The sequence below is a fragment of the Oryza sativa genome, chromosome 1 (assembly GCF_034140825.1).
Source record: "Oryza sativa Japonica Group chromosome 1, ASM3414082v1".
Taxonomy (NCBI): Eukaryota; Viridiplantae; Streptophyta; class Magnoliopsida; order Poales; family Poaceae; genus Oryza; species Oryza sativa.
Window position 1 is genome coordinate 19,783,214 of NC_089035.1, and position 12,256 is coordinate 19,795,469.

A 12,256-nucleotide genomic window follows, 5' to 3' on the forward strand; every position below is an offset into this window, starting at 1 on the left:
GAGGTGTACCACTGTACCCACAAGACACAGCCCCACATCATGTCACCATGTGCCTCAATACCACCACGGTATCTCGGAAAGGAGTTGTGACAATACCCCTCGCATAACACAATCCACTGCAGCGCACCTTCCTGGATCATAATCACCCCCTTATAAACAAGGCATGGACTCCCCAGCGACCCCCGTGGGCTTATCTCCGCCACTTCTCAGTCTGGTGCCCCGCAATGAACCATGCTATACAAAAGATAAAGCCGTTGCCCATGCTGGCTTGTGGTTGGCACGGTTAATGTTTCACAACCGAAACTCGTGAACCGGTCCTTAATTGTCATGAGCACGACCAACAAAACCATGTGCTCACAACCCACCATTACCAGGTTTTAGTTGGCACATTAATTAATTAACTAATCACGATTGACCATCGTGAACTATCATGAAACCATCATTAAATAATAGTGAATCATTAGTTATCCCATAAGTGAGCTAATGTTTCTAAGCAAGGCTAAGCAATTATATCTAATATCTAGTTGAACCAATATAAATAAAGCTCAACTAGTCAAATTATAATATCCCAAGGTATCAAGGAATAAGGTAATCAAGAACAAAAGGGCTATAGCAAACAATAGGTCAATTCCACCCAATGACATTCGAAAATAGATGCAATAGTTGAATAGAAACAATAGCTTTAAATAGGATCAACATGCTCAAAGGGTTGTTTGGGATCTGTGTGACTTGCCTTGCTGGCCTTGGAACTCTTCAAACTCTTCTTCTGCGAAAACGGACTCTCCGGAAACGACGGAATATAAGCAGAAAAGAGCAAAATCACCAAAACAGCACATAAACAAGCATGAACAGTACATGTGGATATTTTTAAAGTGTAAATCTCAATTTTAGAAAAATTTAGAGACTTGAACCAACTAAATCGGAGCTAAGATGAATTAGTTATGAATTTTTAAAGATTAAATCGGATTAAAACACTTATATCGGTTAAAATTGAATTATGACGCAATAATGAATTATTTTTGAAAAGGAAAAGAAGGATTATTGCGTCAGCGGGCTAGGGTTTCGGTGGACCGGGCGCACGGGCGACGGTTCACGCGAACGGACGGCCGAGATCGATCCAATCCAAAACGGACGGCCGAGATCGAACGGTCCACGACCGGCTCACGGCGGACGACCCCGATGACGTCGGCAATGACGTCACCGACAGCGGCGGCGGCTCGGCGGAGCGGACGGCTCGGGCGGCGCACGCTTGCCGGCGAACGGCGGCGCTAGGACGCAAACGGAGGGCACCAGCACGTAGAGGACGACGCGGCGAACACACCGGTGACCAAAACGGCGGCGGAAGAACAACGAACGACGACGGCGACGAGGAGGAAACGGCGGAAACCTTCGGGTTGTCGACGGCGACGAAGCTCCGGCGATCTCCGGCGACGGCGAAGGGGCGGACGAGGACGGCGACGACTTGGCGAGCACAACGGTGGCCTTCCCGAGCGACGGCGACGGCTGAAACGACGGCGGCGCACGGCTGGAGCGGCGGCGACGACGGCAAAGCTAGGGCACACGGCGCTAGAGCGATTCCGGCGACGAGAGGCGAAGGCAAGGGTGGCGACGGGTAGAGGAGACACCGGGGGTCCTTTTAAAGGGGCTCGGAGGCGACGGCGAAAGCCCACGGCGGCGGCAACGGCGAAGGAAAGCTCGGACTTGGAGAGAAGAAAGCCGATCCGATTCGAACTCGAATCAAACTCATTCCAAACCGATTTAGCCGAAGATTCCAAAGGAGAAAAGGTAGAGGAGATCCCGGAGATCATTTCCCCTCTTTCAATTCGGCCGGAGAAGGAAAGGAGCGGCCGGATTTGGAAAGCGGCGGCGGCGGCGGCGCGCTAGGGTTTCGGCCCGAGGAGGACGACGATCCCGACAGGTGGGCCCCACCTGTCAGCGGGCGGACGCGCGCTCGCGCGCGGCGGACTGGGCCGGCTGGGTCGAGGAGAGAGAAGAGAGGTTTTGGGCCGACTTTCGGCCCAAAGCCAAAAGAGACTTTTTAAAACCTTTTTCAATTTAAATTATTCCTTAAATGCAATTCCATTTATTAAAAATACTTCCTTAGCTCAAATAAATCCCAGAAAAATCTAGGAATTATAGAATTAAGCAAAGTATTTAATGAAATTTTATCTGGCCACATTTTATATTGGAATTTATTAATTAAAATTAGATTTTCTCTTCAAGACTTTTAAAATTATTTCTAAAAATTCCATTTAAACAACAATTTATAAATTTTAAATTTTCAGGGTGTGACACATGGCCGCCCTAAGTCGGTTCATATCGAGGCTGGGAGAGAAGGCGCTACCCTTATTTAAGCTCCTCAAACGCTCCGGGCCGTTTACTTGGACGGAGGAAGCTGAACGTGCTCTCACTCAGTTGAAGGCGTATCTCAGCTCTCCCCCAGTTCTGGTCGCCCCGGAGCCAAATGAACCCTCGCTACTCTACTTAGCGGCGACCCCGCAAGTGGTTAGTGCGGCGTTGGTTGTGGAGCGCGATGAGGACAATCCTCATTCCGCGCACCCCCACCCTGTGCCGGCTTGGCCCGGGAGAAAGCAGGGAGGAGAGGCCCCCGAGCCGAACGATGGCCCAAGGCCCCCGACGACCGGAGCAGGCCCTCTCCCCGCTTGTCAGACGATGCCAGGTGCCCCCGACCCCCAAGGTGGCCCGAGGGCCACTGCGGGAAGGCCGCACCTATCGCCCTCTGACCCCGAGGCTAACCCTGTGCCGACTCGACCCGGGAGAGAGCAGGGAGAAGAGGCCCCCGAGCCGAACGGTGGCCTAAGGCCCCTGACGACCGGAGTTGGCCCTTTGCCCGCTTGTCCGACGACGCCAGGAGCCTCCGACCCCCAGGACGGCCCCGAGGCCACTGTGGGAAGGCCGCCCCTGTCGTCCTCCGACCCCGAGGTCATCGGCACAGAAGAAGAGTGCACCCCGCGAGGCCGCTTGGACAAAGAGCACCCCAGGGATGTGGCCCCTAGCGAAGAGGATCGGCCCCACCGAAAGGTGCAGCGGCCCGTCTACTTTGTTAGTGAGGCCCTCCGGGACGCCAAGACCCGATACCCTCAGGCCCAGAAGATGCTTTACGCTATTCTGATGGCTTCGAGGAAACTGCGCCATTATTTCCAGGCGCATCGGGTCACGGTGGTTACGTCTTACCCCCTCGGCCAAATCTTGCATAATCGAGAGGGTACTGGACGGGTGGTGAAATGGGCAATCGAACTTTCTGAGTTTGATTTGCACTTTGAAACACACCACGCTATCAAGAGCCAAGCCCTCGCCGATTTTGTGGCAGAGTGGACCCCAGCTCCCGAGCCCGTCTCAGTCCCCGAGGCCAGCTCGGGCCCCTCGCAGCTGCCTCACACCGCCCACTGGGTGATGCAGTTCGACGGCTCCCTGTCTCTTCAGGGCGCCGGTGCGGGGGTCACGTTGACCTCGCCGAGCGGAGACGTCCTCAGATATTTGGTTCGCCTTGACTTTCGGGCGACCAATAATATGGCAGAGTACGAGGGACTCCTTGCGGGACTCAGGGTGGCAGCTGGACTGGGGATCCGCCGCCTCCTGGTGTTAGGCGACTCCCAGCTGGTCGTTAACCAGGTCTGTAAGGAGTACCGGTGCTCTGACCCGCAGATGGACGCTTACGTGCGCCAAGTACGGCGTATGGAGCGCCATTTTGACGGGATAGAGCTTCGGCACGTGCCCAGACGAGATAACACGGTTGCCGACGAACTCTCACGGCTCGCTTCCTCGCGAGCCCAGACCCCACCGGGCGCCTTTGAAGAAAGGCTTGCCCAGCCGTCGGCGCGACCCGACCCCTTAGGGGAGACGGACGCGCCTGACAGGCCCCCGAGGCCCGTCGGAGTCCAGGCCTCGGGACCCGAGGGGAGCGCTCCCAGCTCCCTTAGATTGATTGCTTGGATCGCTGAGATCCAAGCATACCTCACAGATAAGACTCTACCCGAGGACCGTGAAGGGAGTGAACGCGTCCAGCGCATCTCCAAACGCTACGTGCTGGTAGAAGGGACCCTCTATCGGCGCGCGGCTAACGGAATCCTCCTGAAGTGCATTCCTCGGGAACAAGGCGTTGAGCTTCTTGCCGATATCCATGAAGGCGAATGCGGAGCCCACTCCGCCTCGCGCACCTTGGTTGGCAAAGCCTTTCGACAAGGTTTCTATTGGCCGACAGCTCTCAATGATGCGGTCGACCTGGTCAGGCGATGCAGAGCGTGTCAATTCCACGCCAAGCAAATCCATCAGCCGGCCCAGGCCCTACAGATCATACCACTTTCATGGCCATTTGCTGTCTGGGGGCTCGATATCCTGGGACCGTTTAGGCGGGCCCCGGGCGGGTTTGAGTATCTGTATGTCGCGATCGACAAGTTCACTAAGTGGCCCGAGGCTTATCCGGTCGTCAAGATCGATAAGCACTCCGCACTTAAATTCATTAAGGGCATCACAGCCCGGTTTGGAGTGCCTAACCGTATTATTATGGATAACGGCACCTAATTCACTAGTGAACTTTTCGGCGATTACTGCGAAGACATGGGCATCAAGCTCTGCTTCGCCTCGCCTGCCCACCCCAGAAGCAACGGCCAAGTGGAGCGCGCCAATGCGGAAATCCTCAAAAGCCTTAAAACCAAGACCTTCAACATCCTCAAGAAGCACGGCAATTCGTGGATCGAGGAGTTGCCAGCGGTGCTCTGGGCGAACCGAACCACGCCAAGCCGAGCAACCGGGGAAACGCCTTTCTTCCTCGTCTACGGCGCGGAAGCGGTTCTCCCATCCGAGCTCACCCTGAAGTCCCCTCGGGCCACCATGTACTGCGAGGCTGATCAAGATCAGCTTCGCAGAGATGACCTCGATTACTTGGAAGAGCGAAGGCGACGCGCGGCCCTCCGAGCCGCACGCTACCAGCAGAGCCTGCGGCGCTACCATCAGCGCCACGTCCGGGCCCGATCACTCTGCGTCGACGACCTCGTCCTACGCCGCGTCCAAACGCGTGCTGGATTGAGCAAGCTCTCACCAATATGGGAGGGTCCGTATCGAGTGATCGGCGTCCCCCGGCCGGGCTCCGTTCGGCTGGCCACGGGCGACGGCATAGAGCTGCCTAACCCGTGGAACATCGAACACCTTCGTCGCTTCTACCCCTAAAGGGGAATCGGGTGTCAGGTTTCGGGCTCGGGCCAACCCCGCACCCCCATCGGGCGTGCAGGGTTGGCCGGGGGCTACCACATATGCATATTCTTGTTTCTCTTATATCTGTATTTCAATAAAAGCATTTTCGATTTCCTAAGGGCTGTATCTGTGCTGTTGTTTCCTTTTGAAGGATCTTGACTTGAAATAGGTCACTCGTGTTCAATCTTGCCCTCGGGGGCTCGGGTCGGCTAAAACCGCCAAACGGGGCCCAGAACCGAGCCGTGCCCCGGGGCGTGGTGAACTCCGGGGGGGAATCGGCAAAAACCCACAATCGGGTCACCCATAACCCTCAGTCACCGCGCTCCCGGCCTGGCCAGTCTCGACATGTGGATCTCCCCAGGCACTAGCCCCGACCCGAGCCATTTGAGGACTAGGACCTGGGCACGAGCCCTTGTTCAAGCCAAGACACGAAAGGATCGCGGCACAGATATCCTCGTCTCATACACACAACAAATAGAATTGACACAAAAAATTTCCTCTTTATTTGATTGCAGATTAAATTAGTCTATACAAGAAGGGGGCCCGAAGGCCTCGGAAGAAGAAAAGAAGAAACTATTTAAAGATTGGCGGGGGCCTGGGCGCTCACTCCGATGCACCCGGGTCGCCAGCCTCGTCGCCACTATCGCCCACTCCGCCGTCATCGTCCTCCTCGTCGGAGTTGGGGGCGAACGCGAGCCGAGGGGCCGAACCCTCGAAGCTGTGGACGATATGGTCGGCGGCGTCCCGGACCTGCGCGCGCGCGCCATCCTCGGTCCCGGGAGGGAACTCGTCCAGCGCCGTCCATGGGGAGAAGTCGGGATCCCTGGCTTGGTAACTCGCCAGTACGAGCTCCACCGCTCCTCGGGCGAGGTCCCTCGAAGATGACTTAATCGTCCTCTCAAGCTCCTCGGGGAGCCGTTGGAGAGTCCCGGCTATCTCCGAGAGGCGCTGGGCGAGGCCCCCCTGGTTGGCGGCGTACTTCGCAGTTCGCCCGCCCCAGAGGCCCACCTGCCGGCCGGCGCGGTCTAGACGGGAGACGGCGTCCCGAAGCATGCCGGGCCCTACCTCGCCTGCCAAGCGGAGGGCCTCGACCTCCCCGGCGGATGAGTCTAGCGCGCCCTGCAGATCGGCGATGGTGTGTTCGGCAGCTGCGAGGCGGGCGGTTAAGTCGCTGTCGCCCATGGCCACCCCGCCGCTGCGTGCCCTTGCATCCAGCTCCCTTGCCTGCGCCTCGAGTTCAGCGGCCCGCTGGTTCAGTGCGGCCCTCTCGGCGCAGGCACTTTCCAGATTGCGACGCGCTTGTTCCTCTTGCGCAGCCTCGCGGAGGGACAGGCTGTCCGCCAGCCGTTGCGCCGCGGCCTCGGCCTCCTCGAGAGCTCGCTCCCGCTCGGTGAGCGCGTCCTCGCGGAGGCGGAGCGCGGACTCTTCTTCGGCGCAGGCGGCTTCGTGCACCGCCAGTGTGACCTCCCGAATAGCAACGGCGGCCTCGCGATCCGCCAGGTCCCTCTCCACGGCGCAGGCACGCTCTTCTAGCGCCATGGCACGGGCCTCAAGGGCTTCCTCGCGCTGCCGGGATGCCACCTCGGTCTCCGCCACCCGCAGTTCTCGGGCAGCGGCAGCGTCAAGGACCCCCCGGGCGGCGTCGAGCTTTTTTCCTAGCTCCGCCTCCCAGCTCCCGTATTGAAGGCGGAGGGTGTCCTGCGCCTCGTTCATCACGGTGGTGGCGATGAGGGCAGCCCCCCGCTCCTCCTCCACCTCCTTGGCGATCTCCCCCAGCACCTTCCGACGGGCTTCGAGCTCTGAGACGTGCCGGCGGTGTGCCTTGCGGCCCACCTCCACCATGGCCTCCACCGAGCGTCGCCCCTCTTCGACACGCGCCCATGCGGCGTTGAGCTCCGCCCGCTCTGCTTGCAGGGCCTCCACCTGGGCACTTAACCCGTCCAACACCGTGGTGTTTGCGACGGCTAAGGCCTGCAGAAGGGGTTCTGCGCTCAGTGGAGCAACGGAAGGCGTGGGGAAGAGCCGCCTCGAAGAGGATGCCGCGCGGCTCGGCCCGCCGATGGACGTGCCGGACTCAGGGATGTCCCCCAGACCTGGCTTGTCCTGAGCGTTGCCCGAGGAAGTGGGCCCAAGCGATGCGCCCGCGGCCTCGTCGCGAGTTGCCTCGGAAGTCATCGCCGCCTCGGCCTGGCGAAGTCTGGCCTCCTCCCGAGCGGCTTCTTCAGCTTGGCGAGCTCGGACGGCCACCTGGGCAGCTTCCTCGGCTTCTCGAAGGCGATCCGCGGCCTCTTGCCGGTCAGTTTCACGGGTCGCCTCGGAGGATGTCGTCGCCTCGGCCTGGCGGAGTCCGGCCTCCTCCCGAACGGCTTCCTCGGTCTGACGAGCCCGGGCGGCCTCCCGAGCGGCCTCCTCGGCTTCCCGAAGGCGATCCGCGGCTTCTCGCCGGTCGGATTCCCGCCTCCGGGCCTCTGTGGTCGCCGGGTCCTCGGCCTCAGACTGGCCGGACTTGGAATGGCGGGAGGGACGCGACGGGATCTCGCTGAAACAGAAGAAATACCAGAAGACAAACAAGATGGATGAGTGAAAACTCGTGTTGAGGGAATGAATACGGCCGCAATGGGCGTGGGACGAACCTGCGAGGGGGTCGGTTAAACAACCACCTTGGAGGGGAAATGAGGTTTCCCCGGGATGGTTCTGTCCCCCCCGTCTTGCGGAGTCATTTTTTCTTCCGCTCCCCCTCGGGATGCGACGTCGGCGTGGCCCCCTCCGGGCGCCTGCTGCTGGCACGGGCCGCCCCGCCCCCTCGGGGAGGAGATGGGGGAGGGGTTCCTTCCTGCTTCCTCTTCCCCCGGGCGTCGGCAGGGCGGCCGCTCCCCGGGCCCCCGACGCGGGGCCCAGAAGCACGACCCCCTCCCGGGGTAGATTGTTCCCCCCTGCGGCTCCCACCCGCGCCATCGTGGCCTCGAGGAGCCCGCTCCTCCGACGCCCCGACCGCCTGCATGATGGTCAGGATGGAGGCGCGGTCTGGATCGCTACAGAGGGGGAGGACTCCTTGAGGAATGAGGGATGCCTCCACGGAGCTGAGATTCAGCACCCGTTGGACCACTATCTTGAAGTCCTCAGGAGCCCAGTCCCATCTGACCCCCTGGTGGGTCCTCATACAGTCCTCGGACCCGGTGTACTCCCAGGCGCCCCGGGCGCGCCGCTGGAGTGGCGCGATCCGGCGACGAAGATAGTCGCCGAACACCATGGCCCCTGTGAGCCCCTAGGATCGCAGGCCCGCCAGGCGATCGAGGACGGCGTCATAGCCATCTCCCAGATCTACCGGCGCCCGCCAGTTGGAGGCCTGCGCTGGAGGCTGGCTCGGAAGTCGGAGGCGCGCTTCGTCGGCGAGGGGGGTGTAGAACCAGTCGCTCTTCCAGTCATCCCACTTCTTGCAAAGGACGCAGGGAATGTAGCGGTTTAGCACCGGCCCCCGCGGCTGGAAGTAGCAACCACCAACCACCGACGGCGGCGACACCGGCTGTACGATGAAGAACCACCGGAACAGCCGAAGGGATGGGCGCACCCCGATGAACATCTCGCACAGGTGCGCGAAGATGGCCAAGGTCATTACCGCGTTGGGGGTGAGGTGCGCCATCTGGAGATCGTAAAACTCCAGAACATCCATGAAGAAAGAAGAAAATAGCGGAACCAGCCCTGCCATAGCAAAAGGGAGGAAGAAGACAGACCGCCCCGGGTAGCGTGGCGCCGGGCATCCCTCGCCCAGCGAGACTATCTCCCGGCCGGTGGCAGATTCCGGCATGAAGCGGCGCGGCAGCCCGGCCTGTCTCTCGCTCACGATGCGGGAAGGCGGCAGCACGCTACCGTCAAGCGGAGCGGAGCCCCGTGCCATGACGCCGGAAGAAGAGATGTTTGAGAGCGAGCGCGTGTGGCGAAGGTAGGGCACAGGAAACAAGGAGTCAGGGCGTAAGCGGCGAAGACAAGGGGAATAATGGCGAAAGGAAGGAAGCAAATCTCTTCCTCGGCGACTTTATACCCTTGCCAACGCTATGCCCGGCTCCTCGTTTCTCGCGCCCACTATCTGCCCCCTCGTTTCTCGCGCCCACGCTTCCACTAATCCCATTCGCCCGTTTGCGGTGCATGAGGTGGATATGCGGCTGTGGCAGTCGAGATGGAACATCTCGTGCGCGCGTTAATCACGCTCGCCGACCGAAGCGCCATCATCATATCTCCAGGAAAAACGAACCGGCTTGTCCCGATTCCCGTGTTACTCGAGTAATGTGGCAGTCTTGAAGAGACCGCTCATTATTGACAGCCGAGTAACCATTGCCGATGTGCGTGATTTGCGACCGTTGGGTTTCTGCCCAACTGTGGAGACCGGTCCCACCTGTCACCAGGCCTTAGGAAGTGGCGTCACACCCGACCGCTTCCCTCGAGGAGGGCGATCGCCCTGGCATAACGCCGGGGGCTACTGTCGGTGACATGGGACCGGGAGTATCATGACTTAGAGACTTGAGGCAGACACGATCACCCACGTGGCCTAACCCCCTCGGGGGGGGGGGGGGTCGGGCCCGAGGGTGATACGGCCGCCCTTCTCTTTGTCTTCCCGAGGGGTCGGACCGCTCCTGTCTCGGCCCCGAGGGCCAAGGCGCCCCGACCCCTTGTGGGTTTTGCGCCGCGTATATGGGGTAGGTGAGCATAGCGGGGCTCACCTAACCACATTTATTGCGGTTTGGACGAGCGCATCACGCCGCATGTAACGCAGTGCAGCGCACTCGTTTATCCGGTCTGTGACCAGACCGGTCAGATCGTGGGTTAGGTGGCGACAGGCGGTCTGACGCACGCCTCGCCCCATCCCGTCAGGACGAGAGCCTCCAAGCACTCGTCCCTAGCCGGAGCCGGCGTGTTAGCTCCTGGAGATGGCACGTTGGTTCCGGTCAGATATATGCCAGGCTTCATCCTAACCATTACAGGCAAGATATTGTATGAAGAAGGGCGAAATGCAGATTGATAAACTGACACGTGGTCGACAAGAATGACCGATTTGTGACCGGTCTGACACTGGTCATGTCGTCAGCAGACAGCCATGTTCCCACGTCGCGCCTGTTCCGGCGGAAGTGGAGGTAGGTGTGGGCCGTCCCATCAGAAGGTCATTCGGACGGCAACCATACAAGTCTCCGTCTGTTTATGAAAAGATAGGATAAGTCCCCACAAAAAAGAGAGAGATGGGGCATGTGGTATCCCCTTGAGATATAAAAGGAGGACCTTGCCCACTTAGAAAAGAAAAAAAAAAACGATCCCAGAACGATCGGGGGCTGGCTGGCACTTTGTAGCTTCTCCATACACAGATCCACCAAAACACAGGAGTAGGGTATTACGCTTCTCAGCGGCCCGAACCTGTATACATCGCCCGTGTCTTGTGCTTTTTCCATTCTCGCGAACCTTCCACACACAGACCAGGAGCTTAGAACCTCACCCAGGGCCCCCGGCCGAACCGGCAAAGGGGGACCTGCGCGGTCTCCCGGTGAGGAGCCCCAAGCTCCATCAATTTGAGTATAGGAATGTTGTACTATTAAGAGGGATGTAACGTCGATGTGTTTGTGTATGTCTCATTGCTCAAAGTGACCCATCCTTTGAGTGGTTTTAGACATTCCTTTTGGTTGATTTGAGTAGTTCTCTTTGTGAGCTTTCCATAGAGTCCAAGATCATCAAACGGACTTACGAGCAAAAAGTTATGGCCGTTTTGCCATGTGTTTTTCGGAAAATCCGAAAAAATTCCGGAAAGTCCGAAAATATTTCGGAAATTCCAAAAATGGCTGCGATATTGAGATTGTCTTCTGTTGATTTTTGGATTTGCCCGAAATGCATTTCGGAAATTCCGAAAAATGGAATCTTGGCCTCCAACGGCTAGTTTTGAGAGGCTCGGGTATTGATAACAACGGAATTTTGCATCAGACTCGGAGAGGTAGAAGAAAGTTCGAAGCGGATTTGGTGCAGAATCGAGTTGAATTCAGAGTCAGACTGTGCATCGGTTGGACATCATATCGGCTAAAAACAGAGCAAATGCTTAGCCTAGCCGATATGGCAAGCAACCGATATGGTATGACTTGGGGCTTGGTTTGGGCCTAGACTAAGATAACCGCAATTGGAGCTTGATTAAGGCAATTGTATCTATTAATTAGGATATTTATGTCGGTTTTTGTTAGAGATATGGTAAGAGACCACCGTGTGGTCTTGTTTGTATTTTATCTTTAGGAAAGTTTGAGTCGTGTCTATAATGGACTAAGTTTGTACTCGGGGTATAAATATGAACCCGAGATCATTGTAAAAAAGGGACGACAAATGCAATACAACTTTGGCGCATCGCCACCCTTTTTGTTCTTCTTTTCGGCGAGTTCTCTCGATAAGAGGTAACTTGTCTCGATGACTTGTGCTATTGGAGCTATTATGTCGATTTAGATATTTTAGTCCTTCTATCATGACCATTTGCTATCATATGTCTTAAGTAATCTAGTCTTAGTATCCCGATTTAGCCCTATCGACTGGTTCTCGCTTTAGGGTTCTCACTGATATCGACTAAATCATCTTGCTAGATTAGATTAGCAAAGGAATCTACCACCCTAAAAAGTGGTTGCCCTATCGGCTGGTTCTCGCTTTAGGGTTCTCACTGATATCGACTATAGCAAAGGCATCTACCATCCTAAAAAGTGGTTAATTACTTGATTGTTTAGACTTTAAGTTTCTTTACATACTTTGTAATAGTACTCCCTCCAGAACCACGTAGCCAGCCCAACCGACGGGCGGGCCCACTTACACATACCACCCCACTTACACTTTCGTCCTCGCTTCGTGTAAAAGGGTTAACCCGGGAGTAACATGGTTGGAGGGAAGAGGCCTTATAAGTTGGTTCCACTCGTGCTAAACTAGCAAGATGGTAATAAACATGCGCACACAGCTCACATGGGCCACACAGGCCTCATCCTAATTGGGCCAGGATGTCACATACACTCCCCATCAAAGGACCCGACGTCCCCGTCGGCCC